Raw genomic sequence first — 26,116 nt, forward strand, 5'->3', positions numbered from 1 at the left:
ATGACGGGGGATGTAGTCCTTATGCGGCACATTTAGATCACACTTAAGGTCATTCCGCACTACAAGACCCAGCGTCCCTCCGCCGTGCGTCATGTTGAGGATCACATGAGAAGCAAAGGGGACGTCAGTGCTGGTTCGTGGAGCGGTCACTTTTTCGTGTGTGCTAGTTTGTTATTTCTGTTCACTTCGCTTTTCTGTTTTGTTTGTTGTTTTTATTTTTGTAATATTTTCTAATCATCAATTGATGTCACAGTATCTGTTATATACAAGGAGTACATATCTGCTGTTCTGTATATGTGTTATCAATAAAGTTTGTTAAAAAAAGAAAATCATGTGCACTGAACTAAAACTAAAGATGGATGACAGAAATGTGCCACATGACATCACAAAATCTATTTATCTATTTATATGTAGCATCAGTATTTAAAATGCAACAATATATTGTCAAAGATTCATGTTTAATTGTGTGAGTGTATGTGACACAATTCCCAGAATGAATAACAGAACAGAAAAGGGAGCCATATACAGTATATTATTTTCCACCCTCATTATCCATTACATTATCTGTGGGGGGGTTTTCTGCAGAGTCAGGGCTCAGGGTTTGTTTACTGCTCTGACCGAGCAGCCAACTCACCGCAGAACATCGCCCAGACAGCTTGGACAGCCTGACTCTCTGTGAGTGTTCAGGGCTTTTAGGGAGTCAGAGGGGGGATGGGGTAACTGTGATTGTCAGGGATTGCACAACTGTGAGTGGAGGAATGTGCTTGCCCTTGGGACCCAAAAATATTTTAGCTGCAAATACAGAGAGGGTTGAGGTGAAATAGGGAAAAGACATAAAATGAAAGAGACAACCAGACAGGGAGTAAATGATGTGTGGAGGTTTTTCTTTTACATTATGACTGCAGCTTTGTTTTTGATGACCAACACAGTAGAGATCTTTATATGAAATGAACAGTGACTGTCATAAATAATTTAAAAATAATAACAAAGAGCTTGCCTTAAGCAGGCACGAGAAAGGGGTGTAAAACAGAGGCAGATTACTCAAGAGAAACTTTGACCCCTTGCTAATCTTGCGCTGTGTTATAGGGGCCATGCAAATATTGCTGACAGCACAGAGACTGTGTGATTGGACAGAAGCTTGTGGACTTAGTCAAACGGAGGGCAGTGCACCTTGAACCCTGCCTGAGTGTGTACCTAATAGTGGGTCACATTTCAAATTTGTCAAAACACACATCGTAATTCATTCACAATCACAACTGTACAACTCATGTAAGGACAACATCATTTAACATCACTTTAAATGCTAGTCCTCGTGCTTTGGTTTCTCTATTTAGCAACCCGGGAGGATGAATACTGCAACAGCTTTTACTTCTAATTTTAAAAGAGAAGTCTCTGACATGATGCCAGCATTGTTTCTGGGGAGCACTGTTTCCCCCCCTAGAGTGTCAAACTCCATTATAAAATGAATACATTAGGTTTTACAGCTTTATGAAATGTTTGTTTTGTTATGACATAGAGTTTAAGTTACTGAAGTGGAAATGTATTTAAAATTAACTTTATGGATGGACTAACAAGGAGAGAGAGAGAGAGAGAGAGAGAATTCCAGGAGAAAGCCCCAGTGTAAGACACTGAACATCTGTTTGCGCTGTTAACACAGGCAGTTGTCTTGTACAACATGGCAGACATTTCTCCAAGTGCGTGGAAGTAATTGCATTGTCCTTTTTTTTTTTAGAAAAGCCAACATCTACCTTAGGCGTTTTAATTGCCAAATGGACAGAGAACGTGACAGCAATGCTTGGCCATACTGTGTAAAAAGCAGCAATCTATGACATGATTGATTTTCCTCAATAAACTTATCAACAATTTTGACTCTGTGCTGCTCGTGATGCAGCCAAGGATCATTCAAATGTGTTAGTAGTGACTAATGTTTGAGTTTGTGCAGGGGAGATGGAGATTACTTGTGAAAAGGCTTGAAGAGTAAAACCTGGGGCAAAGAAGGCACATGGACAGAAAATAAAGTTGGTGAATTACAATCGTGATGACGTGAACACGTTCCTGATTTTCAGCTCATAAATAGTTTCGCAACAGAACCGAGCTGAACAGTTTGACACCAGTGATGTAGTAGCACATAAAACGCTGAGATATGGAGTTAATCATTATAAGGTAAATAATCGCCAATAAAAATCAGCTCAAATATTAGCCCCCCCCAGATTGTATGCTTCAGTGTGTATAGAAGTGCCTGTATACCAAAACCATCAAACATTCTGTAAATATTTAATCATCAGTGGTTATAGAAGTAGTTAATACCCCATGATACAGTAAGTAAATGGCCCTTAAAAAGAGGAACCCATGTTTGAGAAGCAAAACGGCCTTAAAGATTCAAGATTCAAACAGTCATTCAGGATTATGACAAATGTCAGACAGTTACATTGTTGGATTATATTTTTTTACTGATGCCAGCAGAAATTTGGTGTTGTATGTAGGATGAAGAATTTTTCTTCAATTTTTTATGAGCCTAGGCATCATATTTTAACTGCACAAAACCTATAGAATCACAGACAGACTTTATCTGTACAATTAAATAAATAAGTGGAACATGTATAGTATGTGTAAAAATAGAGAAACGAAAATGGCTGTCACCTAGGTTTTGTTTTTATTTCCTTGCACAAGTCCTACACTAATGTAATGTTACCTGCTAATATCATTATTATTATTTTTTTAATTGCCAACCAAATAACATATATTAATCATTTGTTTTATACATACATTTATACAGAGTAAAATGTTGATTAGTATCTGTCAAAATTCAAATATAACACCAAAAGCATAATAAAACAATAAAAAGTCAACATTGGCTTCTAAAATACAGAAGCCAATGTAACGAACTAAGTAATAATTGACAGAAAATGGGAATACTGAAGAAAGACGATTAAAGTATAAGTAGATTAACCCAAATGAGCAAATTCACATTTAACATAGTTTTTCTATAAGTTTGTGATGTTTTTATTCATCATTAATAATTTGAGAATGAGAACATGTAAGTAAGATTACTGCACAATTTTAGTTGAAGTACAAGTTTGGTTGTCTGTTGGAGCAAATTCCTATTTTCAATTAATTTTCCCCCCCCCATATTTTTTCCAGTTCATGAGTAGTTTCTTGTCCTCATACTCAAACATGTATATAGATCATGTCTAATATAAAGTATTTTCTTATTAATGAAATGTAACAGGCGGTGTTAAATGGGGATACTGGAGTAAAAACACAAAACAAATCTTATTTTTAGCGCAACGAGCTCCTCACTGAACTCGTACACATATAGTACATACAGTTATAAACATTTGAAATAAAATATGTTGGGTTTTTGGGGTTTTATTATATGAATGTGATAGTCGTGGTTTAGTCACCGCACGTGTTAACATGGAGTAATGAACAGTGGTATCATTAACAGAGAGGGTGTGTTGTAATTGTGTCCATGAACCGCTGGGCGAGACTCCCTCTCTCTCTCTCCCAGTTTCCCTCTGTGTCTCTCTGTCTCTCTCTCTTGGTGAATAGGAAGGCAGCGACAGCAGCAGATGCTGGATCCTGGAGAAGGTCCGCCATTATCGGGAAGCTGAAAAAAAAAATAGACTTCTACACACCGTCACACGTTTAGCCTGCAACGTTCGGGAGGAAAACACCGCGGTTGGACTCCGTCGAGCTCGCTGTTTGGTGTTCGCTCCACGGTTGTTTTTTTTCCGCTATATGAAGGCAGGGCACTGCGACCGTGCTTCCATCCGGACTCTTTTATTTTTGACACAACAAAGGAAATAATAATTGCTCAAAACAACGTGGTGGTGAACCAAGAAGGAAAAACACACCGAAACAGCTCTTTTCCCTCACGCCTCCCCCTTCCTGGTGTCCAGTCCGTCGCTGAAAAGAACGGAGAGTTTGAACAGCATTTTTTCCCCTTTTCTTGACGAGGTTTTACTTCTTTTTTCCCCTCACACCGAGAGAGACAAGAGAGAGGTGTACATGTGAAAACTTCAGACTGCTGGAAAAGGGGGAGTACTTGACGTGGAGAAGAAAATGGACAGACAGTGTATTTAGTGAGAGAAAAGGAGCGAAATAATCGATGTGAGTCGGGATAGGGAGTGTTTTTCCTCTGCTTTCCCCCCTCTTTATTAAAAGTCTTTCACCGGCTGTGACTCGCAGAGATAGAGTGAGAGGAAGAAAAGGAGTGGACGACAACTGCTGGACAGGGAGGAATGCTATGGTATGTAGAGCACACACTTCTTCTACACCGAATAAAACACGTGAAAGGGCACATTTATGGGAGCGCGAGTGTGTTTGAGGAGAGGTCTAGCTTCAAAGACTTTTACTTATGCACACACACACACACACACACACACACTCACTGCTGCAGCATGGCTTGATAAGAAATTTAAGAAGCTGCGAACAAGAAGAAAATGGGAGGCAACCTCCAGTTCTCCCCTCCTGAGTGCTGGTGTGATTTTTTTTTTGTGTGTGTGGGAAGCTAGTAATATTACTACTCTTAATACATAATAAAAATTGTAGTGGTGGAACATTAATGTAGTGAAAATACAGTAAGAGAAAGCGCATCTGATGTGGGCTAGGGCTTGTCTGGGCTTGTTTTAGAATGGCAAGTTTACAGAGGAGAAAAGGAGGTCATAAAAATGGATCTTGGCCAAACATTAAAATTGTTTGCACAACAACACCTGGAATGCATTGGTCTTATCAGCCACGGGGAGAGGAACAGCTCCAGCATTACCTTGATTACAAGGACTTGAATTATTGCAAGGGAAATGGGATATTTGTGCTGTTATGTGTATCTACAACAGGACTATCCGGCAGCTGCTATGACTGTGCTCTTTATCTCCTAGTTACATTTAGCCAAAGCATTGATAATATATATTTTTAAAAGTTTTAAATCCTTAATTGTAACTGCATGACATTTTTATGTGGTATGTTTAAAGCTGAAGCAGCCACAACCCCTTTGGTTGTCATCAGCTTTTAGGTCATGATAACTACAGGAATTTCTTAAACCAAATTCAAAGGTACATGTAAATGGCTTCCTGGTGACACAATTATCCACGTTCCCCTTTCTTTTACTGTACCTGCCTCTCACGTGATTACGTTCTGTCCACATTAGCTGCCCAAATATCTCTGATATTTAACTTGACTCTTCGGATTATTCTTTACCCAGCAAGATGAGGTTTATATAGGCTGATTGGGGTCACCTTTATGGTTACAATTAACACAAACAATATTCTGGTTTTGTGCCAGAAGTAGTCACAGTATGCCGAATCACACCGGCACTGCAAAGTGCCCCATCAGCCACTCCCTTTCTGTCAGTCCTTCCACTAGACTTCAGTACTTCTCTTTTTAAAAGTGATTCTGCCTCTAAATTATCAATTAAATATTGACTGTGAGCATTTTCACAGGGTGACATAAGTGGGTTATCGGTAGATTTGTAATATGGCTTTTACAGGGAGGGTCTTGGTTTTCTGTACTGCTGTGTCACGGTCTATAACAGAAGAAGAGCAGCAACCGGACAACTTGCAGAGTCAGAGTATACATGCAGAGGAGAAAATCGATTTATTGTCTGTGTACGTCAGACTCCGCCTCCATAGGTGGCGCTGTATCTCTCTATAAGCTAGTGCATATCGAATCAGTTTCCTGTTGACCTGTCCAACACAGAAAAACAACTGGTAAACCGGATGGACTGTGCTGCGGTTCTGTTTTGTACCTGCTGTATGTCTCATCTCTCAGCAACAGTACTGTAGTTTATACGTCTTCTTTCTTTCTACTTCCGGGTCAAAGACCGGGGAAGAAATTTTGGTGCATGCGCAGAATGCCAAGTCTGACTCCAGTACAACTAAGCGTATACATTATTCTCTTAGTCCGACTGAAATCAGACTTTTAACATGCATGTAAATGAGTGTCTTCTGTGAAAATTCAATTGCACAAGATGATTATTGTACTTGTAATTTGTATATTTATAATGTGGATTTGTTGAAATGTTGTCTGTTTGAAAGGAAAAAGGCTCACTAAGATGTGCATCTTGCAGTCTACATTCAATTCAAATGTATTTGTATAGCACCAATTCATAACTAATATATTATCTCAAGGCACTTTAAGGTCAAGACCTTACAAATATGAAGCTGAGCTGGCAATCGTTCACACCTATATTTAGAGCTGTCCATTTCTGATTGAATCGCTCAAGACACAAGTTGGTGTCATTTGTGGACATGGCCCAAGTTGACTCATAAGTCAGCATTTGCTGGCAAAGGGCCTGGCTGAGTGGTTTTTGATGAGTTTCTATTCCTCTGATCTTAATCAGCCATATTGGGAGCACAATGCTAAGAAAGAAGTTAACACACACGTTTTTTTTTTGATAAAGCACTCAGGTAAATGCATTAGCTGTTAGCACTTCTCCCGTTCTCAGCTTGATAGGGCCCTTTGCAGCACAGTCACACCTCTTCAGGAAGCCTCTTCTTCCTCTAATAGCTGTGCCATTTGTCTAGGCAGCAGAATAGCTACCAGCATACCCACTCTTTCCTGTCTGTCTGTCTGCCCGCCCACCCATCGGCTGCAGATTGTGTTGCGAGTCCCTGGGCTAGAACATGTTCCTGGGATTAGAGGAAGGCGGGCTTTGCTCGTTAGGATGTAGGTCAGAGAAGCAGACGCATCCTTTTGATGAGGACACTGAATGTGAGAATCCCATCCCATATAATATGAATTCCTAACACAGGGTGTGAAATGCTTTGAGAAAAAACAGTGCTTAAATTGTCAAAAGGGGACCAAGTTTGAAATGAGAACGGTAAATTTAGGTACTTGGTCTGAAAATATGCTTTAAATCAATAAGCTCCGTTGTGTGCTTGTTATTTCATTAAGGAACAATTTGTTTGTGCCTTATACTGCTCAAACCTTGCCCCATACCACATTACTTCCACGTGTCACTGTTTCAGTGGCCTCTCACCTGCTCATTTGTAAAATCCACAGCCAGCATACCTGTCAGCGCAGTGTGACTCCATATGGCAAGAATGGGAAATTTCCTCACTCATTAGAAAATGTGCTGTTGGCCAAATCTCTTCTCTCGTGTATTACAGGAGGGGTTTGCTTGTGAGTCAGTGTAAGTCTGTGTTTGATGGAGAAAGGAGCTAATTATAGCGGGCAGCTTTGGAGTTTGCTGGACCAGATTACAGTCACTCTCCTCTCAATGGCTGCCTTGTTCTAGTGGCTGATTATTAGGCAGAGAGAAGTGCATTCTGGGATGATTGTATCTGAATTTCCATTAGAAAGTGTGCCTATCTCAGTTGAACTGAGGTTCTCTTCTCTCACCACTGTTTCAGCTCCCTTGCTACTTACAGATTTGCAGATGGGGACAGCTTGACGTAAAGGCTCTGTAGTGAGCTGCTGCTCTGTTTTAGAGGCAGTTCAACTTTGTACCCTGATGACCTGACCCCTATCAGTAATGCTGGCTGTACATAGTGTGGGATTGAGTGACCCATTGATAAAAATATCAGGAATATCCTCCAATAGGGGTAGGACAAAATAATGATCTGGTGATATATATCGTTGTTCTTCCCTGTGCAATACAATAATTGATACACCAGGGTGAATATTGATAATTTAATTAACAATTCAAGGCACTCAAAAGTAAACAGTTTCTGCCAGTTTCACTCACTGGGTGTCGCTACTTCATGTCTCCTTGTGACGGCGCTGCTCAAATGAATGAGGGAAACATGGCTACCTGGCTGAAGAAGAGTTTACAGTGGGATACTGGTGGAGAAAGCTACATTAAGAGATGCTCCATCCACATGCAATACATAGACAGTGCACTTTGTTCTCTATGTTTTGAATAAATGGAGAAATCCCAATGGCTTTGACTTGTGGCTGTAAGGCATTGGTGATATAGTTAAAACTAGCTGTCACCGATGGTGACTGTGGAGATAAAGGAGCAGTAAGTTAAACCACAGAGGAACGGTAACCTCTGCACGTGAGCAGCCCTGCTTTGCTATTCCAGATACAATTACACAACAGGGGTGCAGAGGTCATGAAGAGGGAACATGAGGGGAGAAATGGGCTAGGCTAGAACTATGAGCAGCAAGAGAGTGACACAACAAAGTATGTAGACCGTTGGAGAGGGGGAAAAAAGCTGCAAGAATGAGAGTGTGAAGTAGAAACTCAGCAAACTGCTGCCAGGGTATGCTCCTGGTATGTGCCCTTTCAGCTTTGTCCTCAGGGATCAACCAATCAATGACAACCATAAGTGACCCTGCTGCTTGGCTATTGGCCACAGCTGAATTCCATGAGTCAGCATGTCCGCAGATAAGATGTTATGATTGAGTTGCTGCCAGTGAAATGAGGCCAGTGTCCAGAGTTCAGTAGGTTTGACATGATTGTACCACCTAGATGCATGCAGTGAGTGCCCACATTGTACATAACCCTCAGGATCTCCATGTTTTATTAACTGCATTGGGGATTAACCTGAAAATGGAGGCTTGTTATGCATCAGCACTCCATTACGTTATCATATAAAGGGTATTATGGCTTCTTATTGTTTTCCAGTGAGTCGATGTTTATGCTAAACTTGGGATTTTAAAGGATGGAAACCTCTCACCCTCAGAGACAAAGAGGCTGCCCTGAAATCCTCCCACACAAGTATTAAAGGATAACTTCAGATTGCCATCTCAGGACCCACATGTACACTCACTCATTTCTCACACTTACCTGGCACTTATTAATTTTTGTCTCGACCTGTTGCCCTGACCTACCTTAATCTCCTCTGCTTCATTGCCTAAATTAGTCTGGAGTCAGGAGAAGAAGTGTCTGTGTGTGATTGTTTGACTTTCTTTCTGAAGATTCTCCTTGTGGTGCCTTTCAGTTTCCTTTAGGAACTGTGCTTATGATGCCGAGTTGTGTTGGGGAAAATGAGAGGCCAGGAATAGTGAATAGGATGGCAATAATGGAGTATGTTTAAATATACATATAACAAGAATAATATCCAAATATATATAAACTGCAATATAAATATATTATGGTATCTACATAATATAGGTCTAGTTTTGAGGAAAAAGTATATACTGTATATTATAAGTATTCTAATTTACACTGAATAACAAATCTTTTTTCAAAAAAGATTGGCAACGTGATTGTTGCCTGTTACAATTAAAACATTGTCAAATGAGTTCACACAATGCTGATTAAGCGCCACACTGTGTTTCTCAGTATAGAGGTGTTTGGCTTTTGTGTCACACAACAACATTCCCCCATCTTTAAGGAAGGTGGTTACAATAGCTATGTTAGTAAAGAGAGACGGCAGCTAATAGTAGAAATATGGACTATGGAGAGTTGTCCTTTCAGAAGGCTCTGTAGCTTGATGTTACCGTCTGCCTCCTTGGCTGAAAATGCTAAAAAGCACCCCTGAAGTTGCCCCGTAATTATCATAGTTCTGACTTGTGCTAGGTTTATCTCACAGCAGTATCTCTGTCACTCACTCCAGAAGCTTGGTTAATGTGTGTCTTTTCCTCTAGCGGCTTGTTTTTTAGCTTTTATCAGAAATATGCCTATAGTGTCTTTATAGTGTGTGTGTGTGTGTGTGTGTGTGTGTGTGTGTGTGTGTGTCCGAGCGACTCAGAGTACAGGTGTCAACTATGAAAACGGGGCATGTTTACTGCTCTTGTGGTGTATAATATTACAACTTTAAATAAACCAGCAGCTGCTCTATTCAAACTGTAAGTAAAACCAACAGACTGTGTGACCACCTACAGCCATTTGCGGTCTCTAATTGTTATACTTTAGCCATTATATTAACATTGTGTAGTAGATTATGGTGCGTGGTGGATGTGTATGAGTGTATAAAATGAAACAAACTGCGAGTAGAGGCTAAATGTAAGACTGTGGCATGATGTATAGTTGCGTGTGTTCTCTGGGTGTGTTTATTTATCTTGATGTCTCCAACATAGTGTTGCTGCCTGGTGTTCTGACAACTTCATTGGAAGTGCCTTTGTTCACGCAGCACTCAGGCAGAAGACAGAGAGGTGGAGAGAGGGAGGTAGAAACGTGTTTCACTCCCAACACATTCTAATGAAAGTTGACAGGTTTAATCACAGACTGATGAGAAACATAGTAAAAGGAGAGTGACAGGAGTTGAGAGGTGAGGGAAATAGAAAAGAAATGCACTAGCAGGCAACCATAGGTTTGTTTTTTTGAAGGAACCTCACTTTTTCTCACTTTCCACAAACTCCCCCTAAGCTCTCATTTATCACAGTTGCTTCCTTCTGTCTTTTTCTTCTCTTTTTCAAGTAATCTCTGAAATATTTATGTTTAGATTTTCCTGTTCCCATAGCCCTCGCCATCCACCAATTTTTCTGTCCTCGGAGCGCAGTAGTGTTATTGTCAACAGTGGTTAAGGACACAGGAAGGACATCACCTTGTCACTAGATGTTTGTCTCAGATGCCACTTCAGGGAAATGTGGCCATGACAGTGGTGGCCTATGTCATCTCCTCAGCATGCACCTGACACTCTACCCCACTTACACAGGAGCACACAGAAACTTACCATGTTGTGATTAGGTATTCTTAACTTGGAGCTTGTCCCATGCGTTTTTAACATTTGAAAATAATTATGATAAGCATTTATGGTTGATAAAACTCAGCTTTGAAAGTTTGGAAGTTTGGCATTGAGAGTGTCTACTACCTGAAAAAGAACCACTCTACATACACAGTGTCTATGGCTGACCCTTCCTCATCCTCACAACATAACTGTCAGAATGGTTCTGGCCATTAGGCAGCTGTGTGACAGGGGACATCATATCCTCTTTAAGGTGAGAAGATAAGGTGGCTGTTCATAGCCATTTGTTATCACAGGCTGCGAGGCCCCAGACACCTCCACATTCCTTATCTGGCCAACTCCCAGTCTCGGGCCCAAGTGAGAGTTCATGTAAGCCCAGGGCTGATGAGTAAGCACAGCGCAGCCTGCAGATGGCTGGGCTTTCTGCGATCGATCGCAGCACCACAGCCTGACTGTCACCCAGCCACCACTTAGCTAATGATGTCCATACCATTGTCTCACAGCTTGGTAAATGGCCATAAACCAGAATGCAGCGACTAACAGTGGCGTCAGTGGGAAAGATAGATTTAAGCAACTGAGACGGCACACCCAAAGCAGGCTGAGCCAAGTGAAACTGCGTTATGCTATCTTAGGATGGTGACACAGTCCTTTCTTATGACCACTCGCACTCTCTTTGTCTCTGTCCACTCCCCCTTTTTTTGTTTTTGGCTGTCTTTATTTTGGTGCTGATTAGCCCATCTGCATGACTGAGAGACAGACTGACCACTTCTTCAACAGTAATGTTAGCCTGGGTTTGACCTTTATTAATCTGATTATAGCTGCTGGGCAAATATTTGTTTGCGTTTAATACGGTTGTCGTACTATAATTTCAAACTCTGTTCTGATACACAGGAAAATACTTAATATTATTATCAAAACTAATGACTGCAGCAGTGATCAACTAGAGGAGTGAAATAATAAAAAGGAATCCAACCTATTTTTAGTATCCGTTATTTGACAACCCTAAATGCTCTTAATGAGACATGCTAAATGTTTAGATTAAGAGGCCATTTGAAAATGTGGCCTTGACAGATGTACAGTATGTCCACTGTGTGTATTTTAAATGGGCTTTGCACTGAGTTGGGTTTTCCTTGGGGGTGACATGGATCATTTGTCTTCTCAGTGCCATAATTTCCCAAGATGCAGTTGGGGCCCCAAGGTCCATAGCTCTTATGTCAGAGTTCATTTCCTGTTGCAGTTCCCCAGCAGCTCCTGAGGATCCACCATTTTGTGGCTTTCTGGATGAGGACTGGAGAAATGTGTCTGGATTCACTAATTTCACTCGATTAATTTTTAACCCCAAAAATGTTATTCATAGTGTGCAGTTATCTAGGACTCAACTGACTCTCAACCAGTGTTGTACAGGCTGACGAAAGTCTCTAGGAAACATGTAAAACCGCAGCACAAGATTATTTATTGTAATGAGTTGTAAAGTGAGTCAGTTGCACGTTTTAAAAAGATGACCTCACAATAGTTTTGCTGCTGTTTCAATTTCTTATAATACTTTTACAGTCATACATCATTGCTGATTGGAAATGGCCGCAAACTCTAAACCTGAGTCTGCTCAAGCCCTGCTTCGCCCTCTTTTGCTATGCAGACGTCTATCTAAGTCCTAAGTTGTGAAGATAAAAGTAAGGGAAACATGGGTGAAGAATGTAAACAATTGTTGGAGTTGTTTTTGGTTTGACGGTTGTTCAGGGAGAGGACAGCCTTCACCGCACCATTGCTCGTGTTATTCACAGTTGTTGGAAAGAAGAGAATGCAGGGCTTTTTTCCTAATGAGGGAAAAGGTTGTTGGGAATGTAGTTTGTCAGGTCAGGACGAGCTGGGCCTGTTGTAGCCTAAATTCATGAGACTGCCAGAAAGAATATGAGACAAAGAAAGGTGAACCTCGGTCTGACACTGTATTTATTTATTTCGAGTGTCTGTGTGCGCAGTTTGTATTTGTTGAATGTGTGGTTGTTAATTTGTTATTTTAGTAGCAGTGTTTTAACTCGGGTGAGAAGAGTGACAAGCACAGTGACTTGTTATACACAATAGTGGAGGCAGATTTTCCCTCCTTTCCTTTGGACTAACATTTGGACTTTGCTCTTTGCACAGGTAGGTGAAAGATAAAATGTGTAATGAGAAGCTGATTTACATTGTACAAAGGGTTTTTCAACTGTTTCGTTTTTCATTTTCATATTGAGCCATTCATGAGACCGATTTTACAAGAGACAGCCTTTTGTCACAACAGGGTGATTGACTTTTTGTAGTAGTAGTAGAGGTCAAACTCGAAAAGCTATGCATGTATTTCCAGTAATGCAACTCATTAGTGACAGAGCATACCAATATTTTGTCAACAAAGCTCTTCCAGACTTAATTTACAGGTAGTATAGCTCTCTCCTGGATAAGTAATTTGACTTCCAATCAAACAACCACAACTAATGGTACTTTATGGTAAGTTAATGTTAATGTTTTTTTTTGTAAGTGTAGTCTTAAACACATTGACCTTAACCCTTTGACCAACCATGAAGGAAGTTGTTTTTCATAATAGTCTGGTACCTGTGCATGCCGTCAGTCTGTCTGTGTTTCTTCATGCTGGCTGTTGTGTTTTCAGTTGCTGTGAAGGGCAGGTAGTGAATCACTACGACTGTGAATGACCGTTTGGAGTTCAATTACAAGGACAGTGGTAAAAACATTTTTTTAAAGGACGGATTGGTACTCGCTAACCACAGTGGACTTAATACTTGATACGAAATGCAACATGACTTGAGAGCATGTAAACACGGTTTGATGACACTTCTGGCTTCATAGTGTGCAGTCAACAACTTTCAGTCCAGAGCTGTAATTATTGTGGTCCTATTTAAATTGCTGCCCCCATGTATAATTGCATACATTTTAAAATGGCTCTGCTGTTTCTAAATAGTGCAATTGAAATTTTTTTTTTTTAAATTAAAATGAGAAGAATTAGTAGTTTGAGCTGATAAGCGGGGGTCCGTGGTAATCATCTACTTAATGTAGACTAAATGAATGTGTGTATGCGTGTGCGTTGTGATACACGCACTCGCATACACACATTCATACACAAGTACGACTGTCGCAGTAGGGGCCACTCAAAACACCCTCATGTGGAGGATAAAGTAGTAGGCAATGAAAGAATAAACACAGCTCTATTATTATTAAAGACCCAGCATAGCATACTAGCATAATTGGAAACCTATCAACGTTCCTGCACTGTTCATTACGGGGGTTCTTTACCTCTGTTGTACTGCACGTAAATGTTACATGATCTGCATTCATTACATTAATGAATTTCTCTCTCATGTTTAAGGTAAGCACAAGAAGAAACAATAATTTCCCCTTTAGGGAGACTTAGAATGCTCCCTTTTCACCTCAAATAATAATAAAAAAAGACCCTCATTCTGCACATTCACCCCACTCGGTGGCTTTGTTCCCTCACCATCAGTGCTGCCCTATATTCTTTCTAGAAAAAACCCTGCTTATGTTACAAAACAAAACCAATACACATTGTGATGGGATGGTGAAAACAACCTCTATGACGTAAGCAGCAGCATTGTGTGGTCCTAATATAGTACTGCAGTATAGTAACATAGTATGGTGAAATTAATTTTCAAAATCATTATTTTAAATAAGATATCACATAAATAAGACAGGGAGCTATGATTAAAATTGTGTTTGCCCTGTAATTGTAATCTTTTAAATAAGCACTTAAAAATCACTACTATAGCAGTAATTGCCCATGATTTTTCTGTCATGTGTAATTGAGATGACTAAAAGAAGAAACTATCATAACAGGGATGTTGCTTCCATTATTCCTGCCAACAGCTGGATATTTACTGTGAAGTCAGAAAGAAGGAATGGCCAGAGTTTGATAATGACTAAGAAGATATAAGAGCCATGAGTTTAGGTGTTGGCCTTTACATGCCAAATCTTTTAAGTCCTGCTCTTATGATTTATTTTTTTTGCAGTCAAACGATCTGAACAAGTGGCTGGGACTGGTTTAACCTGTCCTTGAAAAAATATTCAAAGTATGATGCATTTGCACACTGCCAGACTAGAAGAATTCATCATAATCATACACTATAAAGACTTTCATCCTCAATATTTCACAGTGTAAATAATACCCTGCCTCTGTCGCCAGTGTTTGGACACAGTGAATCAGATTCTAGGATATTGTGCAACACTGAGTGTTCACATTCAGTGTAAAGACTGTAGAGCACAGCTTACATCTGAGGCCTTGCCTTTTCCTTTTCCTCCTTCCCCACCTCCCTGAGGTCACAGTTGACAGGAGACATGGGTGGGTGATGTCATCTGCTCCTTAGAGGATCTGGGGGTCTTCAGGGATCCTGTGAGGTTGGGCAGCTTTTCCAAAAGGGATAGACAGGAAGCAGTGATGGCAGTGAGAGGGAAGGAACAGCTCGCTGTGGTTCGACTATGTTTGTTTTCTTCACATGTCAGGGCTAAAGAGGAGGACACAGGATGTCCATGTGAGGGATTAATACCCACAAAGAGCTCATTTGTTTGTGTGTATGTGTGTACGTTATGTATATACAGCTGGAACCATAAAGTCAACAAATTTGAATTTAAGATGTTATTAATTAATTCAGCAGTGTTTTTGTAAATGCTGCCAAATTTGCCTGTTTTTGCTTGATAGTTATCAGCGAGACTTTCAGATTTGCATGTCAAGCTGTGGGAGTTTGCCACTTTTTGAGCAGAGGCTGTTTAAACTCATGCTGGGTCATCAACATGATGCGCTAAACACTGGTGCAACAGTTGTTGGAGCTCTCTGAGATGGGGTGGTGCTCCCGGGGCTTCCTGATGATGTGCCATAGTAAACAGTTCTCGGTGCTTGCTGCACAGCTGGTGCACACTTGACAAACCTCTGCAGTGCATGTAGAGAGGTTTGGAAAGGAGGCTGTTGACTGTTGAGGTTACTCTGAACCTTGGTGCTCCCTGGTGAGCCAGTTCAGTTCACTATTGGTACAGGTATTGGTACCACTTTCTTTGGTATTGTATATTAGGCACATAAGTTTCAGTTTGCATCATTGTTGTAATTTACTCCTTGGTGCTAGAGTCCAAGTCCGAGTTGTCAATGTCAAGTTGCATTTAAGTAGCTGACATACAAATAACTGATCTTTAAATGTAAAATCACATAATAAATGTATAATTAACATAAAATAAAATTATATATTTTTTTTTAAACATTTCCTTTCCTGTGAACAGCAGGTGAAACTTGTATACACACTACATTAGATGCACTTAACTTGAACAGAATATTATTTCTTGTGTGTAAACTCCTATAATTATGGTGCTGCTGTTTTGTTTTATTCACGGCTCCAAACGACAATGATTGTAGTAGTTGAAGATCATAATGTGTCATTGAAGACTGTGGTTTTTAAAAATAGTTTTCGCTTAATCAGCTGTTGTCGGCTCAGTGAACAGGCTGGATGGTGTTGCACAGCCAATGCGCAGTGCAGCTCCAGACACATCAGCTGTGCTGCCAGATCCTTCTCAGACTGTCTTTCTTTTAACTTTATATTTAAATTTTTAATCTTACCCTCCTGTGAGTTCTTTCTGTTTCTCCTTGCACTCAGCTGTGTGCCGTGGAGCATCGTCATCACACAAGCAGAACATATTTTGAGACGATTGTCAGTTTGGTTTTGTCAAATTGGCTGGACTTTTAATTTTATACCTGCGTATGCGTTAATGCTCATTTACACTGTACGTGACCGTGATCATAGTTACAGCTGTGGGTCAGGGAAAGTCAATGCCGCTTACATAGAAAAACAGAAATAAATGCTGTCAGATGCTCTGTTTGTTGTCTTTGCTCAATTTAGAGGTTGAGCAGCTTATGATTCTCTGTGGCATAGGAGGCTGAGCAGTTGTGCTTTATTCAGCTCTACTACAGAAAAAACTAAACACAGCTACATTAATTGTTAATAACATGTTATACATTTCAACTGACACCACTACAAAAGTTTTACAACAACAGTCTGAGTTGTTGACTCCAGTGAATCCTGGACATAAATCGGACACAAGTCAGAGTTCTAGACACTGGTTTACGTTGATCTCCAAACAAAACCATGTTGTTGTGTTAGTGATGATCCATTTGGGCCACAACCAAATAACTCACACTGAATAATACTACACAAGTTCTCGTGAGGGTGTTTATTTATCCTCTTTTTCTAAACTGAAAAAAACTTGACATGCTTTTTATGTCTTTTCATTTTTGCTCCTGAAAACGTGCAGTGTCTTTTGGCTCCAGTCTGACGCTGACATTTTGGTTTACAAGCCATTTTGTTATTGGTCAAACTGCTCAAACCGTTCACAATAAAGGGGTGCAGACTGAAACAGAGCTTGTCAGTGTTCGAGGTAAAAGGGGTAAGAGAGGCAGAGAGGGAGAAGAAAAATAGAGTGACTCAACCAACACAGCTGAGGAATAATGTGAGGGCCTGTGGGGCAGGATACAGAAAGGACAAGTGAGTGCAGGGGAAACGGGCAGAAAACTGATTATAAATGACAAATCCCTAGCTCTTGCGTCCAAACACTGTTAGCTGCTGTATCCCGAGGGTGGGAAAATGCAACAGTGATAACTCCAAACCAATCCCCTGTTTTTATTCTGTGAGCATGTGCGTGTGACTAGGTTTGTGTATCGAGACTCCCTAAATTCAACAGCCTGAGACAGGAAATTTTGTCTGTCCACGCCTCTGTCCTGCAGTCATCATCTACCTGGTGCTTGCTGCCTGACTCTGATTGGCTGGAGGGAAAGTGAGGGATGAGGTGTTGTCACCTAATCTGCCAGCAGATCGCCACTGATGGGCCTCTGTAGAATGGCTTTAGTAAATAACTGTTCCAGGGAAGGCAAATCCCTTTTATCTGATAGCAGCTCTCTCTTCATCTCTCATTCCATTCCAAGTTCCGCACTCTTTCTCTTCACAACATCAGTCAGGCTTTGACTTTATCTCTTTACCTCTACCTTGCTCTCCTGTTCTCATCCTCTATCCCTTGTCCTCTACTTGTCTCTTTCTTTTCTCTTCTTCTTTAATTCCTTCCTTTTTGTCACCTGATTTCACTACCGGTGGGCCTCAGACGTACTGTGAATGAGATGAGTTGGCATTAAAATGGGAACCTCTGGCTCATCAACGTTAGAACATTACAGCACGTGTGTGTCTCTGTGTGTGAGCATATTTCCATATCTCTGGTGTGTTTGTGCACATTAAGAAGATCGACCTGTTTTCACAGCAGCCATTTTGCCTTACTCATTTAGTTGTGAAATCACACAAGCTACAACAGACCTGTACATCCTGTCAATATGTGGATGATAATGATATTAAGGGTCATTTAACTGAGGAAGAGTTAAAGAGAAGTTTGGGGGTGAGATTAAAAATTAAAGTGTACTTGTTTACTTGCAAGTCACTGTCTGGATAAACCCCCCTGAGGCGGGGGAACATCGCTTGGCATGGACATTTGAGTGGAGTCAAATTCTCAGTGACCTCCTGTGTCTGGTTACTGCCACCAATCACTCATGCAAAAGTCACTGACATGAAGCATTTCTGATGTCACACAAAGCGACTGCTGCAGTGGCGAGACTCCAGTAATTAACGAGCGGTGTATGGGAAGAGGTGGAGAAGCCTTACACACACTGACACACACTTTACTTGAAGTGTGTTTTATTGTTATGCTGTCGTGATGGAGTGTTTATAGCTGAATAATGAATTGAAATATTTCAATATTGCAATAGCAATGAGAATAAATGCTAATATGTTTAAGAGGAACCTGATTATTTATGTTCCGCATACAAATCACAACACAAGCTATCTTTCTGTCTTTTCAGATGGCGCAGTTTAATGATGGTACATAACATTTGTCTTTTACTAAAACATCAACATTAGTTAGTCCTCCTAATCATATCATGGCAACATAAATCAACGTCATCCTTCTTTTTGCTTTATTTAAGAAACACAACTTAGCTGGTTGAGAACATGTCTGCAAACATGATCAGGAACTAGATTTTGTCATACTGAAGCTGGTGTATCCTGGAGTTTTATTAATTTTTCTGAACCAGGATATTATTATGCAGATCCTGGTCATAACTGGAATGCGAGTGTCCATATGGGGATAATTGCTCCTCTTCGGCTCATACAGCTGTTAAGCCACTAAATTAATCTGTAATATTTAAGTGTTACTTGGACCACACCGGCTGGTGATGTCTTGTTACACACTCACATAATGAGCAGGTTGTATGGCCTAATTCTGGCTGGTGCACCAATGATGATTGGAATAACAGGAGAACTCATGTTAGTGCAGCCCCACCCTTCTTTATCGACTCTCCCCCTTGCAGTCTGAAAGGAAGCATCTGCCTGCACCTCTGCCTCCCCAGTGCTTGCCACACATGCTTTCTCTTTCTCTCTCTCTCTACAGCCCACACTGATATGGCTCCAGCTATTATCCATCCAGCTCATGCCAATGTCAGAGCCTCTAATCTCTCTTGCATAAAGGCCATGCAAAGGGAATTTATGTTCCTCTGACACAGGAAGAAAAGCAGAAGCGTGGAATCGTTTGAGCAGGTTGACAGATAAGGCTCTTGTGCTTTCTGTGTGGTGTTTTTTAAGCCATGTTAAGCTGCTTAATTAGACATAATCTACAGACCCCAGACTGAGGCAGAACTAATGAAGTTAAAAGACTCAAATCCCATCCTACCATCACACTCTCCTCTACCCCACATCATCACATGCACCTCTCTGTCTCTCCTCTACACTCCTCCTCTCTGCTACCCTCCATCTCACTCTGCTTTTAAGACCACACTCTCCTCGCTCTTCCTCCCTTTGAACAGCATTCATGGCTCACATCACACCCAAACCTCCTGTCCTGCCCAATAAAACTATTACCACAACAATTACAAAACAATTATTTAGTAGTTAAATGCTCATGTTTGATTTTGTTATTGGGAGAGGTAGATGAGATTGATGCAACCGCTTCAATGTTCGGACAAAAATAAAAACAGGCTGAAAAGAAAATGCCTTGCTCTCTACAAAGTGTAAAATATTTTGAATACTGGATCTCATTTAATGAGGGCAGAAATTAAAATGAAGAAATTGTCATTTGTGATTGTGACAGGCGTTAAAGTGATATTATTTCACAACTGGTGTCTCTGATCTACTTTCCACTTTATTTGTCATTTAAATTTGTTTGCTTTTATCTAAAGTTTGTTATAATTAGTAAAAAAAACCTAAACTATTATCAGAATAGTTTTCGAATTAATTTAACAATAATTTAGCAATTGTGCATAGCTGGGTGAGTACCTGTTTACTTTTCAGCCATTTTACAGTACATGTTGTCCATATACCAGCTCCTTGATTTGCCCCCATGTAGGTGCTGTGTTTACATATCTCGCCTATCTCTGCATCTTGTCGGACCAGCTTTCTTTGTCCTGTCTTGAGTTTCCCCTGAAGCCGAACAGCAGTTATTTTCTTTCACAGGGGAGTGGTTGCCAGGCTAGTTAGTTTGTAAAAGCTCATCCTCTGTCCAGTAGGAGATTGCACCTGACCATTGTTGGGTTTCATCATCGACATGAATGCGCTGCCTCACTGCCGATGGTTTGTCACGGAAATTGTTTCACCCCATTATGTTGCTGCCTCTTTTCCCATGCTGTCCTTCAGCCCTCCTTTCCACCTCACTTCTACCATTTTATTCTTTTGTATTGTCAAAGTCAGTCCTTTCTCTGTGCTTTTTGCGCGTGTTATTGTATATTTGCGTTCTTTTAGATGAGGCAGGTGAAAACGACGGCCTCAGCCTTTGGAATGAAAATTACTTTTAGCTCTTATCAGCTGCAGACACTTATCAAATAATGTCTTGTGCATATTTATTCTGCTAAACCTCCTTAATTCTGCTGTCTGTCTGTCTCCTGCTGCCTCTCATCCTTATGTGACAAACCACACAAACCACCTGCCCCTTTCAGCCCAGTATGGCGGTCCTGTTTGGTGGATCTGAGAGTTGCTGCATTCTGGTCTTGCTTGATTAGCCAGTGTGTTATGCTGTAGGCAGCTTTGTTTTGTTGCTGAATGGGCTGTTCCACTGAGAGCACAGGAGACGACGAGCAACGGGGTGATGGATAGGTGAAGGGTCGAGTGGAAAAGCGAGAGAATGTTGGGGAGGAAAAAGGTAAAGGGAGGAATGATATAAAATGATTGGAAGGGAGTTTGATAAATGAAACGGGAGAACGGGTGAGAGCAGAAGGGGACAGCGGAATTAAAGAGAGGATGATGCAGAGGAGAAAATAAAAAATAAAATAACCTCCTCCTGTGGAGAGGAAAGATAACGATGAGTGTTAAGAAATGCTGAGGTGAACAGAAGCCATATCTTCCACCAACACAGCACGGGCTAGTCTGTTTGCCTCCTATTCATTGACCGACTTTCTTTTGTGTGTGTGTTTCTGCCTGAGGAAGTGTGTGTGTGTGTAACTGCATACACATTACAATACCTATGGTTTATATACAGTTTTATTTTAGTTTCAGCCCACAAGAAGGAGATCTTGAGCTTGAAACAATTCTCATGACATGACGAATCCCTGCACTGCACCGTTTTAATACATGCATGATGGACTTTGATGATGTTTCTTGTAAAATATGGAAGGACTTGTGTGCAGTAGTAACTTGATTCAATCGCTGCACATACATACACCTGGTATATTTCCTTTGTACAATTAACAGCTGGGCACTGTAGCTGCTTTAGCTTATATTGATTTCATTGACTTGACAGGGTCAGCTGCTTCACAGCTTTAATTCCTGCAATGCTTTTAAACTAATGCACTTAAAACATAACCGTACCCCTTTCTACCTTACATCTCCCTTTACCAACAGTCTGCCACTTACTCCGAGCTATTGTCCACCTGGCTTCAAGCTACCTGTAATCAATAGCGAAAGAAATGTTGAAAATACTGTTACATTTGTTTTTCCATAACGTAATTGAAAAAAACTGGGATTTTCCTTCAACAACCCAGAACAGATATGAATGTACATGCAGTCATGCAGAGAGCCTCGTAATGAGACAACAGTCTGTCAAAGTTAATTAACATTAATTAGCTGCAGCTGAGTGAATTTGCCAATAACCGTTGCCATTATTGACGGTGAAATCAACAGTTGTTGTCTTAAGCTTTTGATTCCATCAGCTTGTTAATAGGCTTTTAATTATACTATATCACAAGCCTCATTTCTTGTGACATAAAAGAAATGTTTCACTATTTCAGTACAAAAATATCGCTCAGCCACAAGTCCATATATGTTAAACTTTGACATCTCATACTTTCTCTTCATTCATATACAAATGGATGCATTTGGAGGCATAAACACAAATCCTCAACAGCTCTCCTAAACTTGCTCATTCCATCCTGTGCCTGCTGTCTCTCTTTATCTAGGTAACGAGAAATGGAGGATGATGAGAGAGAGCCCAGGCAATTAGTGTTTTTTCTTCTTCTTTGTCCAGTGTAAAAAATAAAAAATACATTTTCAGTTGGGCCTTTTTTTCCCTGAGATGTTAGTGTGTGTAATTCTGTTTGTCTCTGTCAGTGTTGTGTGCTTGGTTTGGTGGAAACAGAGTATGTTGTGGATGGAATAAAGCCCACTGTGAGTGTTGACAGTGTTGCTTGTTGGTGCTGTTGGTGTGGATGAATGCTGAGGACTGTAGGATGGATTGGGGAAAACAAAACTGTTTTTTTCTTCTTTTTACAGAGTGTGTCTGAATTCTACAAATCTCTCTGATAAATTCAAGGTTGCATGCTTAAATGAAAATAAAATATGAGCCTCCTCTCTTCTTGCCTTTCTCTTGTCACTTTCTCTTCTTTCTTGATCAATTTAACCAAGCTTGCGTCCTTTTCGTTCGTCTCAACGTTTCCACTAATGGTCTTTTTAATAGACGATTGGAGAAGAACACACATGCACACATTCATCCACACACAGACCAGAGACTGAAATAAAGAAGCCCTTTATCTCTCCCACCAGAGACACTTGGTTCATGTGCTCGCATGCAGATGAATATGGATGCAAGCCCGTACACACACACACACACACACACACACACACACACACACACACACACACACACACACACACACACACAGAACAAATAACCCTGTTGGACTGGTTGTGATGCTGACATGGGACGTTGTGCGATGCATTTGTGCTCTTGGTAACACAAGTGTGTGTGTGTGTGTGTGTGTGTGTGCGCGCGCGCTTGTGCTCACTGCTGCCACTGTGAAGGGATCTAGACTCTCCAGAGGCATGGTGATGAATGGGCATGTTGTCACTACTCAGGTCCCACTCTTCGCGCTGTCTCCATGCTGCATGTTCTTTTATTATGCCACAGTACTGCATGTGTGGTGTGTCTGCACAAAGTGTGGGTGTGGCTGGGGTCTGTGTTAATGTGGCTTGTGTAAAACAATTCTTGTCTGCGAGGTTGTTAAGATGTTAATTTGCTATATGCATGTGAACAAGGTGTTAACACATAGGAGGTTTGAATGATGTTGAGAAACCCTCATGTGGAGCTCCACATCCTTGCACCTGTGTGTGTTGACTGATTGCTACACACACACACACATTGCATGGATAATTATGTGTGTCAATGGTGTTCAGGCAGTAGGAGAAGGTGTCTCCTGTGCCAGCGTGTAGAAATGTCAGTGTGTGAGTCTAAGGCTCTGAGAAAAGCGCTGTCAAAGCAGAAGCTGAATAATTTGCCTGCAGACACATTCATGATACGCCGTGCATAAATTTGTCTTCCAGTAGACCAGGCTGTGTGGTTTACAGATCGTGTGTGATATGAGAACCCATCACTGAATGTGAAGAGTGTTTCCTCGTGCTGGTCTATACATGAATATTTGTCCCAGTGGGACATTTCTTAGAAGACATGGAGACTATATGCACTACACACACACACACGCATCTTTATCTCGAGAGGAGAGTAGGGAATTTCAGCCCTTTAAGTGCTTAATGCAGATGAATAGGAATGTGATTTATGTTCAGTGGATGTGGAAGCAGGTCATTCTAGGTTGCTAGGCTATTGGAGTGCCTTTTCAAGGCTACATCCACACTACTATGTTGTCATTTGAAAAGTTTTCAGCTAGCATGATCACAAGTAAGCTGCGTCCATGCTAACACACCCATAAACATGTAGCATGTGACCGTTGAGGTACACTGGGCCTGTGTGTGCCAGGACATCGGCTTTATCCTCTGCAGTTGTTTGCTTACGCCTGCCTCACACTAGAGGATAATTGGCCAGATTTTGGTCCCAATCTGGCCCTTACGACATTTGTGGGTGCCTTCCGATTTTAGGCTGATTTAAACAGATTTTTCTGGCCAGTGTGACGGGTCAACAGATGTGATTTTAACGTCATCAGATGGATCAGGTTCTCCTCCATTTCAAATTGTAAGTATTAAACATGTTTCATATTTACGGCTGAACAGCGAGCGAGATGACTGGGGAACAGATGTTGTGTACTTTTGTTTAGAACCGTAATTTATACAATCCAAGTTGAGTCCGTCTTCTCGGCCATGACTTCATCCACAGTGTTTTGCGTTTCTCAACACAAAATATTGCACACACAACAGCAGCCGGCAGTCCACTTCCATGTCTGTTTATATTCTGAAGTCACGTTAAATCACACGAGTTTCTGTGAGATCCAAAATCCCTGAAATCTCCTCCCTGAAATTGTTTGATTAAATGCCAAGTGTGTGTAACTGCGTCTCGACTAGATCGTCTAGTCTGTGATTTCTCAGGATTAAAACATTGAAAATGGGTTACAAGGTTCGTTGTGTCTGTGGTCTCCCACATTTTTTAAAATCGAGTCCGATTTGAAAATCCTCTAGTGTGGGGCAGGCTTTAGTTTCAGAAAGTACCACGAACAATAAACAACTGCTAGTAGAAAATGAAAGCAACGATTACTGTTATGAGGACCACAATGTGGTGAAGTTTTGGATCTAAAATGGCACCAGCAGCGTTTTTGAAACGTCTGTTTTTTGGTGAGGTTGAAAATGCTGTTATAGTGTGGACGGTAGCTTTATCCAGAGCAGAACTTGTATATATTTGAAATGTAAATGGAGTAATATGTTGGCTGTAATGATGTAAATGTAACGTTTATCATCATTCCAACACCTGCACATATAGTCCATATAGTCTGCAGTAAATTAATCTGGTGTGGAATGTGTTGAGGACAATTTGAAATCATGATGAAACAACCGCTGGTGTAGGTGTTTGCTGTCGATTGTCTGTTTGTGGCTTAACATGGGTTCAAAAATCCAGGGTATACCCACTAATTTTAATGTGAAAAAGGCTCCGGACTAAACAAAGCCACTCAACAGATGCAGGAGGCGACGGCAAAATCACAGCAAGGCTTTATGTTATTGTTGGACACGCATGCGTGCGCTCACCTTCTGTCTCGTCAGTGATCTAAATGGGAATCTAACTGGAGGTAAACCTGTCATTGTGCAGAGTAGACCCGCAAACATACAGCCCGACAGACCAGTTAATGTGGAGATAAAGGGATAGTGTTTAATAGGCAACTGAGGTTTATTAGAGCTAGAACAGTAGACTTATTTTAACAGGGCAACATTTACTATTCTGGACTATGTCAGATTGTGTTTAAATTGTCCTCACTGCTCCTCGATGCATAATCTGTCTTTAAATTCTTCTCATTTAATTCTGGTCATTCATTATCATACCCCCCCCCCGATTGTGCCAGGAAATTGATTTAGCTTCTATCATAGGTTGTTTCTATTGAGGCAAGAGCCTCACTTGAAAACTTAAACATCAGAGTGGATTGTGGGAAGGGAGCCAAGAACAGTCGGCTGCTACTGCCACGTGCCACAACCTCTGAAGGATTTTAAAGGTTATTGAACACTGGGAACTAATATATAGGTACATGGCTTTAAATCAATGTGGTTTATAAATTGAAAAGTTGGAGAAATCTCTCTGGCTGCTGTATTGACCAATTTAAAATAACTTTTTTTCTGCAATTAAGTTGCGAGTAGCTGCAGTAACAGGTTGTAGTTTGTGACTGAGCGCACAACTTTCCCTTACTTTTCACTTCAGTAGCTTCCAAAGATTTCTTATCCTCCCTACACTTTCTACCACCATGACAGCAACTCTCCAGTTTGCAATGGGAACAAGACCGGCTTAATTTGTTTGTTTATTCCTTTCTTTGCGGAACCCAACCCCCCTACCTGTATAGAAGATTCTATCATGTTTAAATGTTTTGTTTGCTCTCTTGCTATGTATTTTGGCTTTTTATGAAAGAGCCCACTCAAGGTCATTTGGCAACTGTGCCTTTTGAGTCTCTGCTCCCTCTGCTCACATGCAAATACTTCATTTTTCTCTTGGTATTGAAAAAATTAAACTGTTGACTATTTCATACCTCGCTCCCCCACCCACCACAACCCCCCTCTTTGCTCAAATCCCCATGGAGACAGGAGAGGAAGAAGAAAAGTGAGCTGTGTAGTGAGATTTGTAAGG

At 40.8% G+C, this 26,116-nt stretch overlaps 1 protein-coding gene across 2 annotated transcripts in view; it reads left to right on the forward strand.

Annotated features, from left to right (window-relative positions):
- The first annotated feature begins 3,548 nt into the window (after positions 1-3,548).
- arhgap35a (Rho GTPase activating protein 35a) overlaps positions 3,549-26,116 on the forward strand; it is a 58,963-nt gene continuing 36,395 nt past the window's right edge. Inside the window, exon 1 of one of the 2 annotated variants that reach the window (XM_058633380.1) lies at positions 3,549-4,252. The gene's annotated coding sequence lies outside the window, so the exon portion shown is untranslated. Of the gene's footprint in view, positions 4,253-12,566; positions 12,716-26,116 lie in introns of those variants that run through there. The other variant, XM_058633382.1, reaches the window with a different exon arrangement.

This window comes from Solea solea, chromosome 7 (genome assembly GCF_958295425.1).
Source record: "Solea solea chromosome 7, fSolSol10.1, whole genome shotgun sequence".
Classification (NCBI taxonomy): Eukaryota; Metazoa; Chordata; class Actinopteri; order Pleuronectiformes; family Soleidae; genus Solea; species Solea solea.